We start from the raw sequence: 13,674 nt of genomic DNA, 5'->3' as shown, positions 1-13,674 counted from the left end.
CCGTTGGATCCAGGGGGCCCGGCAAATGCCCAACGCCCCACTACTGAGTAAGTTACATGTAATTATTTATGTAAGAAATAAAAGTAGCTGATATTATGGAGATGTGTATTCCAATATCACTTAATTTATGTTACAGCTGCAGGTGTACGCTCCTCGAATCGTAGAGCCTATGCCGATAAGCTGGTGTGGTTGCGCCACCAGGCAGGTGAGTAAACCTCTCTCTGTAACTGTAAATAGATAGAAGTATGACAGCATGCAAAAGACAGCAGTGTAGGCAGTTATTAATAAAAAATGCAAGTAACAGTGTAAGACAGATTCTGCTAGTATAGTGTGATTACAAAAGTGTGCTGTAGCCTGTAATTCGAACATACAAATGAAACAAGTCTGAAATAAAGATGTAATAGGATAATCTGCAGCAGGCTGTATAGTACAGCTATAGAAGTTCAGTACAACAAATGTGTGAAATATATCCCTGTTTAAACTGTGAAACCTGACACAAGTGAGACTGTTGGAAAGGACTGTTGTAACCAAGTAAATCATGTTAATAAAGCCTAGCATTAGGTACCATCCTGAATTGTAAATATAAAACAAGTGAGAGTGTGAGAAAGAGGTATGAATCCACCCAGAAAGTTGCAATAACCCCTGAATAAAGTATACTGCAGTCAGTACAGCATGAAATTAATGTGAAAGGCACAACCAAACAGTGAAATGTGTCCAAGAAAGTAGTGAAGCTGGAATGTTTGTCCCACAACTTCGATATGTAGCTGTACCTTACCAATATGCAGATAGTTTGTTTGTATGCACTAGCAAACATCCAGAGTTGTCTAGAGCCATATAAATGAAAAGTAACAGGATGTTGTAGCTGAAAAGAGGCAGATATGAACGTGCATGAATAAAAATGCAATGTTTATTAATGTAGCAGTAACATTCCCACCACCAACATGCCTAAGTTTACACATAGGAAATTGTAGTCAGACCTGTAGGGTGCATATATCTGCAGCTAGTAGAAATGTACAGCATATATATAGGTAAATTACGTTGTTAATGAAATATGTCTTTTCCCTACCCTATAACCACAAATAATCCATCTCACATGAAATGGGTATGTGTATTCACAATTAATCCCCTGGACATTTGTCCTGTTGGTTCATGAATATTTGCATGTACGTTGATGCATGTGCCCTGTTCATACATCCAAACCTGATGGCCTGTTGCCATCAATCAACCCTGCATGCTGCTGGAATGTGTACTGTTGTTGAAATTACGCATGTGTTATGCCTGCTGTTCTATGTTTGGAATATATGGGTGTTTGGTTATTGGGAATACTAATGCATGCTGTTACAACTAATTGTGAATGGTATTGTTTGCTACTAACCCACACCATCCTAAAATATCGAAAACACAGGACGACAGGGAAGGCGGGTTCCAGCAAACCCACCTCTCCCACCTCAGCTGGCGACTGCACCTGGCACTAGTGCCCAGGCCGGACCCTCCTCCGGTGGCCCTGTGCCACCTTCGGGTGGAAGCGCTGCAGGGGATGGTGCTCGTCCCCCCTCTGCAAGCGTGGCCAGAGGAGATCGCACACTCACCCTCTATAGTGTCCGGACTGTGGTGCGTAGGGACATCAGGCACTCTGTGCTTGGGCCCCTACGCCAGCTTGAGGCACGGGTGGCACAACTCACAGGCATGCCTGCTGCCCGGCCTACACAGCCCCCAGCACAGCCCCATCCTGGGCAGTGAAGGCACAGTGGCAACTGCCCATGGGTGGGGATGTCAGTTCCACTGTTGCCATCTGTGGGCTCATGGGCTCTAGTTATCCCAACATCCATCCCCGTCAAATATGTATCCCCCCCACATGTGTCATACACCGCCCCTGTATGCGTCTTGTTTATCTTGTCTGTTAACCACCCCTACCTACTTCCCCAACTATACCTACTTCCCGAACCTGACATTCCACTCTCACCTGAAAAAAAAAAGAAAAAAAAGGGCACTTTGTTCCCGCAAAAAAATCACGCCCCATACATAGCTGCCCATTTCGCAGACATGTCTGCTGGACATGTGAACTGTTGATTACAATTGGCTGTACAACACATTTTGTTGTCCTCACCCCTCTCTCAGGGGTGGAAGGTTTCAAATTGCACACCAAATTACACATGTATGCACAGCTGTTGCTGATAAAGAAATGGGCAGCTATGGGCCTTTCCTACATCCTTCCTGCAATTCCCGAGCTTGTTTTCCTACTGTCCTACGCTCTTTGTGACCCCTTTTTTCACCACTTTCCTGTCTCCCCATTTTCATTTCTTTCAAAGAAATTAGTGCGGGTGTGCGCAAGAGTAAGCACTTTTAAGCAGTTGTAAGCGGGTATGCGCTTAGCTACGCATGTGTGTGCGGAGTTAAACGCCAGTGCGCATGCGTGAGCTCCGTGCAAACCAGCACTAACCCGCTTACAACTGCTTAAAAGTGCCTTAGTCACTCTGATTGACAAGGCCTGTAGACTGCTCAAAAGCAAAATAAAATCCCACTGTCAGTCCCAAACCCAGGAAACAGTCGTCTGCATGACTTACCACTAAGCCATGACTACTATACAAGAACATTGTGCTAAAATATATATATCATGCAATAGTAGGAATGAATGTAAAGAGAATATAGGAATTCTAGTACATAAAGCATGTTATGCATATTTACTGTCAAATGTAGTGGATTGCTATAACAGTAGTGTGTGAAGAGAAACAGACATGCTAGTTGGTAGCTATTAGTTAATTTGTCACTCTAGCACCTTGCAAGTCACACACATACACACAGCAGGATAAACACTGGACGTACATCACAACCACATACAGCATGAAATCTGGACTACGTAATAAATAATGTGGAGCAAAGGCACAGAAACAGGGACATATTCCAAATAATGCTCCTACAAACTGATAAAGTCATTAGACTAACAGGATGTGCAGTACTGTGAATGTTTGGAAGTGTATGAAGTCTGAAACTCTAATGTTTGTCATGATATTCTGACCTGAATCCTGACTGATTTTGCAGAAAAAGCTAAATGATGAGAAATGGAACAATGATATGAGGCAAATATGTGGACATTCATTAAATATCTGTACAGTTGAGAGGTATGACACTGACATATTTGAATACTTAAGGGCCTACACATAGCAACAGTGACTGACATACATGAATGCCCCACTGACTCCCTGTGAAATGTACAAACAGTAGGCAGAAAGGTGTTATAACATATTTAATGTTAACTCTGATGTACTGTAAGTATGCCCCACTTGCACAGCAAAAAGTGTAGTAATATATATGTTCAGGACAACCTACAGTCACAACAGCAGAATACCAGACAATGCAATTGGTGTACACCACTGAGTATCCGAGGCCTGCCCAGCAGCATAATCAAATACCCTAATACAGTTCAACAAACACAACATGGCCAGACCAAACTGCATGCAGTACCACCCTACCAGATACAGCAAGCATTCCAAGGTGTGAATGTAAATGGAAAATAGGAAAGACATAGCAACACAGTACAGGCAAGACACCTAGCAGGCATACAAGGAGTGAATGTAAAGGGCAAATATTGAAGCCATAGCAACAAATGGCAGGAGACACTGCTGTATACCAGTTACACCACAAGTCAGACAGGAAAGCACACACACCCATATTAACAGTAGTAGTAGTCTTATGTGTCAGTTCACATACACACGTATTGCAGTAAAATGGGGAAATGAATATGCAGGTCACACAACTACATGCATTACAGTGTCTACAGCAAAGACTGAGATATGAGAGAGATACTAACCTTTACACTCACAGAACACTGTCCACAGCATACCAGCATTGACCCCACCCTAATAATCTGAAAGGGCTACGCCTATCTCACACATCTTTATATAGCACTGTTGTGAAATCACAGTGACAACTGCAATCAGCACACAATTGGCTGCATGCAATTAGCAAATGCTGGCTAACAATTGGTGCAGAGGCCATCACATGGACATATGCAGATCCCTACAAATGCATCCTGTACTCCCAGTCCACACATGCAATACTTTCATTGCAACCTGTGGAGGTGGAGGGAGAGAGAGAAAAAAAAAAAACCTTAATAATACCAACCAGCAGACAAACAAACCACAGCAATAAGCAGGACAACATCTGCACAAGAATCAAACTCATGGACAAACACCTACGCAATAAGCTGTGACAAAATCAGGTAATGTAAAGTAACTATTTAATAGTGTACATCCTGTGAATCCTCCATATGTGTTATTGCTCTGTATCTACATGTATATGGAGATGTGCATAGGGCAGGGGATACCTATACCGCAGCTATCACTGAAGGCTGTACATACATATGTAAGTGAAGGCATCTATGTGCACATATCATTGTAGGTTGTATGTAGGACGTAGTGCAATGTACAATTAGGTTTCACAGTTATGTCTGCTTAACAGTATATGTTAGTGTGTGTATACAGTTATGTAACTAAACATGATTATCAAATTATCTGCCATATGTATATGCATGTATGTCAATATATTTGTATGTATATATATATATATATATATATATATATATATATATATATATATATATATATATATATATATAAAATATGCATATTTGTATACATAGATACAGAGGGATGTGGGAATACATACACAGATATAGATACAAAGAATATGTACATACATATCTATGTTATACACACAGACATATGTAGATACATATACATAGGCGGAGAGATCTGACTGTCTACAGATATGACTGTATGTGACTATCTCACATTCACCCTGTCCGAACCCATCTTCCACACTCACCCCTTCTCTGTCATACCCCCCTCCACATCAATATATGTACACACATATATATATATATATATATATATAAATATGTAGATAGGTATACAGACATATATATGTATATATACATATATATATATATATATATATATACACACACACATATATATACATATATATATATATATATATATATATATATATATATATATATACTTATTGTAGTGTATTGTATTGTATTGGTCTGTAGAGGTGCCTCCGATGTGGAGTGGGAGCACTGCTGATGTACGCCAGTGTTCAGGTACATATCCTGTAGTAAGGCTAGGGTTAAATAGCATTTGTATATGGGGGTTTAGCACCCCTTGGAGTCCACGTAGCATGCAACTGGGGATACCAGCAGGTCCCATTGATGCTGTGTGTTTTGATTCGCCGAGGGTGGCTCTCACCTGGACATCTGAGATGACAGGGAGGTCACATTCAGCTGGGATATGTATTTCCACCTTTGGGGGAGAGTGAGGGGTGTAGTCTGCACTGAACCTGTCTGCCACAATGTTGGCAATATCTGTGGTTTAAGTGGATTAATTGTTGTCGTGTACTAACCCCACCCATATTGTGGGTTTGGACCAGGTTACTAACAGAACTGAAGAAGGTATTGTGGTTATCTGTAGTGTCCTTGGCGATATCCCTCCTAAAGTTGCCTTTGGATGTAGTTACAAGAGAACCTAGCTGTTTAATAGTGCTGAGTAGACATGCCTTCCCTTTATGGGATGTAGCTCTGTCCTGCAGTAGCTTACTTATTTCGTTATACAATTTAGTTACAGCTAGGGTCCACCAGACAGGATGCTTACCCTGTGTGCATAGGGTCTGGGTTTGAATTGGGTGTGCATGTTCCATGCATTCTTGGGGATGTTCGTGGGAAGCATTTGCAAAGGGGTCAGCATAGTGGGTTGCGGCTTCCACTGGCCCAGTGGGCCACATGGATACCATCTCAGTCCTAACAAGTGTAAATCCATCTTTTCACATATATTTCAATGTAGTCTACTGTGCTGGTGGTGGTGGGATATGTATATCCAGGCCAATTAGCATGTGTCCAGATCACACTAGTGGATGACGTTCCACATACAGTACCTTGTTACGAACTCCCAGAGTGAGGTGGTGCATTGGACCTGTCTCAGTGTGCTGACTGCTGGGGCTTGGTACTATGTTGTATGGAATGTGGCAGGTACTGTTGCACAGTTGTCGGCTGAGCACTGATATCTGGCCATGTACATGTGTATCCACCAAGAGAAAGACAGGTGCTACATATGGGAGTAGCATTTTATCACTACAGTTGAGTATCATGTGTAGTACGTGTGCCATATTTTGCTGTCATAGTTTGCTGATATCCTGTTTGTGTTCTCTTTCAGGGCAATGGCGTGTCAGCATAATCCTGCCTACTCTGCTGCAGAGGATGAAGAGATACACCAGAGCCTGGTGCAGGATTATGACATACTGTTTTCCCACACCAGCCAGAATCAGCAGGAGAGGGCTGCACTGTGGCAAGACCTTGTCTGTCAGGTAAATGACATTGGCATGCATAATAGGACATATGAGCAGGTACGACATCGCTGCAGTGATTTAATCAGAAATGTCCATCAGCGTGCGTCGGATATCCACAGACAACAGGTTGCCACAGGAGGTGGGGTGGCCACACATTCCCCCCTCACCAGACTGGAGGGGCTACTCCTAATTGTTGTGGCTCCAGCCCAGGAACATCAACAGCATCAAACCTGTATTATGATGGAGGCTGGAGCCACACAGCAACACGACATGGCGCATGCAGGTAATATGCCATATGTATACTTGACTGTTCTGTACACTGTTAGTTTATGCATGTGTAAGGTGTGTCCTTGGTATGTAGCTGTCAACATAGCATGTAATTGTGCAGGTGTGATATTAACAATATCAGCAGCTGACATGTGAAAGGCAACTGTTGTACTACTGAACTGTATCATACGCAGTATCAATGGCACAGTTGTGCCCACTGACATTAATCCCCTCATTTCTGCAGGTCCCTCCGATGTTACAGCAAGGCAGCCCATCCATGCTGGTGAGTGTGTATTAACAATATCTATACTAGTCTTGATAGTGCTAGTAATAATAGGCTAAATCAGTAGTGCTCTGTGTGTATACTGAGGGGTGTGCATGTGCGCATGTGTGCATGTATGCATGTGTGCATGTGTGCATCACTGGTAACATTGTGTAGACATTGTAAACTGTGTTTCCTGTCTTCCTCCCACAGGTTCTGGTGCTGCTCTGGTGTCCTGCAGCAGGGAACCTGAATCCGGTGCCACAGGTACTGATAATGATGATATCTGTGTAATGGCACAGGAAGGTGTGCCAGGGTCCGTCATTGGTCAACCAGTTGACAGTACACAGCTGTCGACCCCATCATTGTGCACAGTCATCCTGCCAATACATCCTATGTCACCAATGTCCCTAGGTGATGGACAGGATACAGTGGGCACCTCAATGTACATTACTCTTGTGTGGGTACCAGTGTAACTTTCTCATGTGGAGTCTTATAAGATGTATCATGAGTATCAGTGATGCCATGAGACCCAGAATCGTGAGGAATTTCCTTGCTGAGATAGAAGTCTGGGAGGAAAACCTTGGGCCTATATCTAAACACAGATCTATTTTTCCTTTGGAAGAAAAGCTCTTTGAACTTAAGTATCCAGCAAGATACCCCAGAAAAACAATCCCATGAAAGGAGTCAGAAAAGACTTCTGACTGTTGTCTTGGAATCCCAGCCTGTGTCAGAGATTTTTATTTTTATTTATTTATCTTTTGTTGACTGGGTTAGTCCCACTAGGCTAGTGGCCTCTTTTGAGGGGAGACCTAAAGTGGTATTTGTTGATTACGGGAAATTTGGCCAGGGTATTGGGGAACTTCCCTACTCTTTATTGTTTTGATTGGGAACCATTTTGGAACAGCACTTCCTGTTTCTCTTCCAGGCACAGAGGCAGCCAGGAGAAACAGGAAGACAGAGGGAGAGAGAGAAGAAGAAGATGATGCACTAGTGAAAGAAATGAAGGAGAAAGCAAATATTGAGACCAGAGAATCTGTGCAGGATTCTGAGAAATTGTTTCAAAGCACCCTGTTTGATGGAGATGACTCAGCAAATAATGGATGCGTAATTACAATCCTCCAGTTAGGAGGGTTGCGAGATGACTTACTGAAAGAAATGGTGGTGCAGAGTGAGCCAGAAAATGTAGGAGATGTTTCCTGGAGAGATATAATGGAGAAAATACAAAAGGAGAATGCAGGGACAATCCTGTAGAATCGTGGTGATTTAGAAAAGAAAACACATGCAGAGTAAGTAAAAAAAAGGCAAACGTTTAGTAGCAGAAAAGAAAGCTGAGGAAAATGAAAAAAGGAAGCATGTGGTAAGAATTCAAACTGAAGAAGAAAAAGAAATGGACAGGTATGAAGTGTGAGACAATTTAATAGCTCCTTTGGGTGCAAAAGCACATGATGTAAGAGCAGTTATTCTTATTAACAAGGAGATATTTTGTGACATTATATTTGAGACTGTTTTTTCAAAAATAAAGACTGTTACCCATGGAATCTTTATGGGATAATAGCATTTAACAGGGAAATAAAAAAGAAGATTCATGTACAATTTTGAACAGATTTGGAAAGAGAGACTTTGAAAGGACATTTGAAAGCTTTATGTAAATAGGTACTGTTCATTGCAAATGTTTATGACAAAAGGGGTTTATGGACTGGTAGCTGGGATTGTAATATTGTGTTAAGAATAGAAAAAAAGAAACAGTATACATATATCTAGCATGAAAAATGTGGAGGGCAATAGGGGTGTTGTAAAATACTGAGGATAACCAAAAACACGTTTTTTTTTGTGTGGAAAAGAAGGAAATTTGGTAAGTAACTGGGACAACAGAAAATGTTATATTTGGGTGAAATGGGACATGATACAAAAATGTGAAGTGAAATGTTATAAATGTAACAAAATTGGACATTTATGGATAGATTGCAAAAATCTAACTTGCTTCTCTTCTGCCTGGTGTATAGTGAATTATCATTTACCACACTCTACTTCTTCTTCTTTTAATGCTTTGCCCTTTTGCCACAGTTTTGTCAGGATCAACTCTTTCAGCTGGAGCGATTGCATCTTAACTAATACATATATTAGCTGCTTTCTCATGGCCAGACTTGGAGTATTCACACAATGTGCCTTTTCAATTAACAGTTCATGCTGTGGACCACCAGTCTTGTTGTTTATTTGTGCCTTCGTAAAATTAGTACAGTCTGTTCCTTCTAGTTTCTATAGTACAGCACAAAATCTCAAATTTCCATATGTGCTCTGTTCTCTAATTCTACCATTTTTTTGAAACATCTCTTCTTGAGCAGTTTATACTCAAACCACCTTTTACTCATTTTGACCTCTGATTTTTGCAATTGTATCAGCTCATTTGAATATCTGTTTAAAGCTTCCTCCAGTTTTTCAGCCTTTTGCTATCTTGGTTGATATGAAGGATGCTTCGGACTTTTGTTTATTTTGATCAGCTTCAAACACATTTTACTTATTTTTTTCTCAAGATTATTGGAAGTCATGTTTTGCCCAACACTGGAGTTTGAACTATTTTTTGCAGAACAGCTGCAGGATTCTTCCCAGACACTGTTTTCTCTTCAACTTTTCTAGTTGATTTTCTTTCAGGCTTTCTTAGTTTCTTCTTTGCTGGCATCCAGGCAATGTATTTCCTAACCAGTAACTGAATTTAGTGACTGACAGAGTTCCAGGCCCTTGGTTGCAGTTTCTCTTTTCATAATAGGAGAGCTGAAGTTATGCTGTTGGTCAGTGTGCAGCATCTTAGGGTTTTCCTTATGACAGTATTGTTGACTTATGAAAGAAAGGCAAACCTGTTATATCATCTGGGGTATGTATATAACCTCTTCACCACAACCTCAGGAAGTTTTCATTATCTCTATATGTATATATATATATATATATATATATATATATATATATATATATATATATATATATATATATATATATATATATATACATATATGTGTGTGTGTGTGTGTGTGTGTCTGTGTATATACAGTGGATATAAAAGGTGTACACACCCCTGTTAAAATGCCAGGTTTTTGTGATATAAAAAAAATGAGACCATAATAAATCATTTAATTTCCTACCTTTAATGTGACCTATAATCTGTACAATTCAATTGAAAAACAAACAAATCTGCTAGGGGAAAAAAATATCAAAAATAATAAAAAATGTGCAAAAAGCTGGTTGCATAAGTGTGCACACCTTTAAACTAATACTTTGTTGAAACACCTTTTGATTTAATTACACCATTCAGTCTTCTTGGGTATACACCTGCCATCAATTAAAGATACTCTGATTAACCCCAAATAAAGTTCATCTGTCCTAGTAGGAGTTTCCTGACATTTACTCAGTTGGCTGCTACAGCAAGAGCCATTGTTCACAGAGAGCTTACAAAGCATCAAAGGGATGTCATTGTTGAAAGGTATCAGTCAGGAGAAGGGTACAAAAAAATTTCCACAGCATTGGATATAGCGTGGAAGACAGTCATCAAAAAGTGGAGAAAATATGGGACAACAGTGATGTTGCAAAGAACTGGGCGCCCCTCCAAAATTGACGAAAGAACAAGACAAAAACTGGTCAGTAAGGCTGCCAAGAGACCTACAGCAATACTGAAGGAGCTGCAGGAACTTCTGGTAAGTACTGGTTGTGTATTACATGGGACAACAATCTCCCATATTCTCCATATATCTGGACTATGGGGTAAGGTTGCAAGACGGAACCCTTTTCTTACACAGAAAACCATCCAGGCCCGGCTAAAATGTCCAAAACAATATAGCAAGTCTTCCAAAAGTATGTGGGAAAATGTGTTATGGTCTGATGAGACCAAGGCTGAACTTTCTGGCCACAATTCCAAAAGGGATGTGTGGTGCAAAAACAATTCACATCACCAAAATAACACCATCCCCATGGTGAAACATGGTGATGGCAGTATCGTGCGTTGGGGTTACTTTTCTTCAGCTGGAACTGGGGCTTTAGTCAAGGCAGAGGGAATTATGAACAGTTCCAAATACCAGTCACATTTGGCCCAAAACCTTCAGGTGTCTGCTAGAAAGCTGAAAATGAAGAGAAATTTCACTTTTCAACACGAAGATTACCCCAAGCATACATCAAAATCAACAAAAGAATAGCTTCACTAGAAGAAAATTAAAGTTTTAGAATGGCCCAGCCCAAACCCAGACATAAATCCAATAGAAAATCTGTGGGATGACCTAAAGAGGGCTTTGCACAAGAGATGCCCTTGCAATCTAACAGATTTGGAGTGCTTTTGCAAGGAAGAGTGGGCCAATATTGCCAAGTCAAGATGTGCCGTACTGATAGACTCCTACCCAAGAAGACTGAATGTTGTAATTAAATCAAAAGGTGCTTCAACAAAGTATTAGTTTAAGGGTGTGCAGACTTATGCAACCAGCTTATTGTACTTTTTTTATTTTTTTATATTTTTCCCCTAACAGATTTGTTTGTTTTTCAATTGAATTGTACAGGTTATAGGTCACATTAAAGCCTTGTGTAAGTTGCGACTGTTATAACCTTAACTGCCAGATAAGTGTTTTTCACATGAAGCTGTCTGTAAGGGTATTATTTTGAGTAAGAGGGGACATTAACAACAACCTGGACAATACTGATGCTTGATAACTGTTACCGGCTAACTGTGGTACTGTTTGATGCATGTGCTTTGTATTACTTACTGCCTGCTACGTAGAATGTTTTTGGTAGTGCCTTTAGAGTCATAGTATATTCATCCTCATAAGTAGCGATTGCTGCTCATGTTTGCCTACCTATTCCACAGCCTGCTACGTATTACATATTTACAAGTGAAGCTTAACTGTATAGGCATGATCCACATCTAACGCAACCCTATGCGCACTGGTGTTTGTAGCCGCCAGTTCCACCTAACAGGGTCTGTGTTTTTGAAAGTCTCCTTATCATCTTACTGCCAGGTTTACCTTCATTTATATAGTGCTTGCAAGTGTGTCTTACACCCAGAGACAGCATTTAATGTAACCAGAGTGCATTAGCGAGGATAATTGCCAGGACCGGCAAACTGCGATTGCTTTGCAGCACCTTGAACAGGATACAAATTCTGTTACTACATGGAGGGTGCTCAGCTGTATAATTAATTAGTACATATCCTGTCTCTATACTACGTAGTTATAGCTACCTGCAGGACATTCGACTGGTAGCTTAAGGTATACATAGCTTATTTTTAGGCAGTAAACACCAATTGAAAGGAGCGAGAGCCCTAACTAAGCCCTAGGCTTCACAATACAGCATGTAATATGCAGTAAATGGCAGTAGAGTGCTTACCATGCAGTAATCGCTATTTGTAATGAGCGGGAGCATTGACTAAGCACTAAGCTTCACAGTAGTGTGTTAGTTATGCAGCAAATGCCAGTTGTAAGGTACAAAAGACTTGACTGGTCCTAGCGTTTCAATAGAGTGTACTCGGTGCTCAGCAACTGTGTAATAACTGAATGAAGTAATTCACAGTGTTTTAAGCTCTTCTACTATTTTGAATGTTAACTTGAATGCTTTGTACCATCCCTAGCTGTTTTTACTTTGTACTTCATAAACACTACAATTGCTGTAAATATCTATTTTGAATAGTATGCCCATGTTTAAATAGCACCCACTGTGCCTACACTAACACTGTACTCCTTAGTCACCATCTTTTTCCTGGTGCATATAAACTGTATTCCCCTGACTGTATTTAAAGTGCTACTGTTATGCCTCTATGAAGCTGCGAGATGCAACTCAGATGAATTCACTAGTTAATTCTTCTTACTAATCTTTACTACTGTATGTGATGCTTGCTTGATGATGATTGCTTAGTTCATTAAGTATAGAGGCTTATTACACCTGGTGTTAATGCTAGTATGTGCTTTTATCTCACTGGTAACTGTGCTTATCATCCTACTTATTTTACCTCTCTGTTTCTCTCTCCCTTTATGCAACTAGTGACCATACCTGCTTTTAAGGTACTAAAGCTGAGGAATTGCCCTACTTGTTGACCTGCAACCTTAAACCAACCCAAACCTGCCGTCTACACCCTAAGCTAAGGAAATGAATCTTTCTTGCCCTGTGAAACAGCCCCTCAAGGACAATAAAATAGGAGAAAGTATGTGTAGTACAACTTCTGTCTATTGAAATACCACTGTATAAGATACTTGTAAGGCACTCAGCTAGGGCGGCCAGCAGCCAAACCCTTTCTTCTCCTGCTTACTAGCCTACCTTTCCCTCCTGTACCCTTTAGAATTAACTTACATCCCTCCCTCCTCATATTCCTAGCCCTGCTACCTCTTATTGAGACACTACTGTTGCTATATAAACTTTTGCCACTAGGTGGAGCCCTTTTTTCCTAAATATTTTCCTACTGTCTCTAAACACAACTCACAGGTAGACAGTATTCTTAACTTGTTGAGTATAGGTCCACTCTACCCTTCTATCATTTTACTCTATTCTATGCAACTACCCTGCCCACTATCCCTACTCTCTAGCCTCTTACCCCTCACCTTTCTCTACCCAAACTTACCTTAGCAATCAGCTTCCCACTGATTGTACTCCTAGGATTCACTCCTACAGTGGCTCTACCTGCTCCATTCACCCTGCGGGCTCACTCCACTCCCCTACCCTGCCCCCAATTATCACCCACCCCCAGTGCTTCTAGATTTATACACCCTAACCACACCACCTCCTCCATTCAACCTATCCCATACTCCAAACCTGTAAATTGCTAAATCCCACCTCCC

This window comes from Protopterus annectens, chromosome 14.part0, assembly GCF_019279795.1.
Source record: "Protopterus annectens isolate FY-2018-M chromosome 14.part0, PAN1.0, whole genome shotgun sequence".
Classification (NCBI taxonomy): domain Eukaryota; kingdom Metazoa; phylum Chordata; order Ceratodontiformes; family Protopteridae; genus Protopterus; species Protopterus annectens.
The sequence above is the reverse complement of the archived record's forward strand: the minus strand, read 5'-3'. Positions refer to the sequence as shown.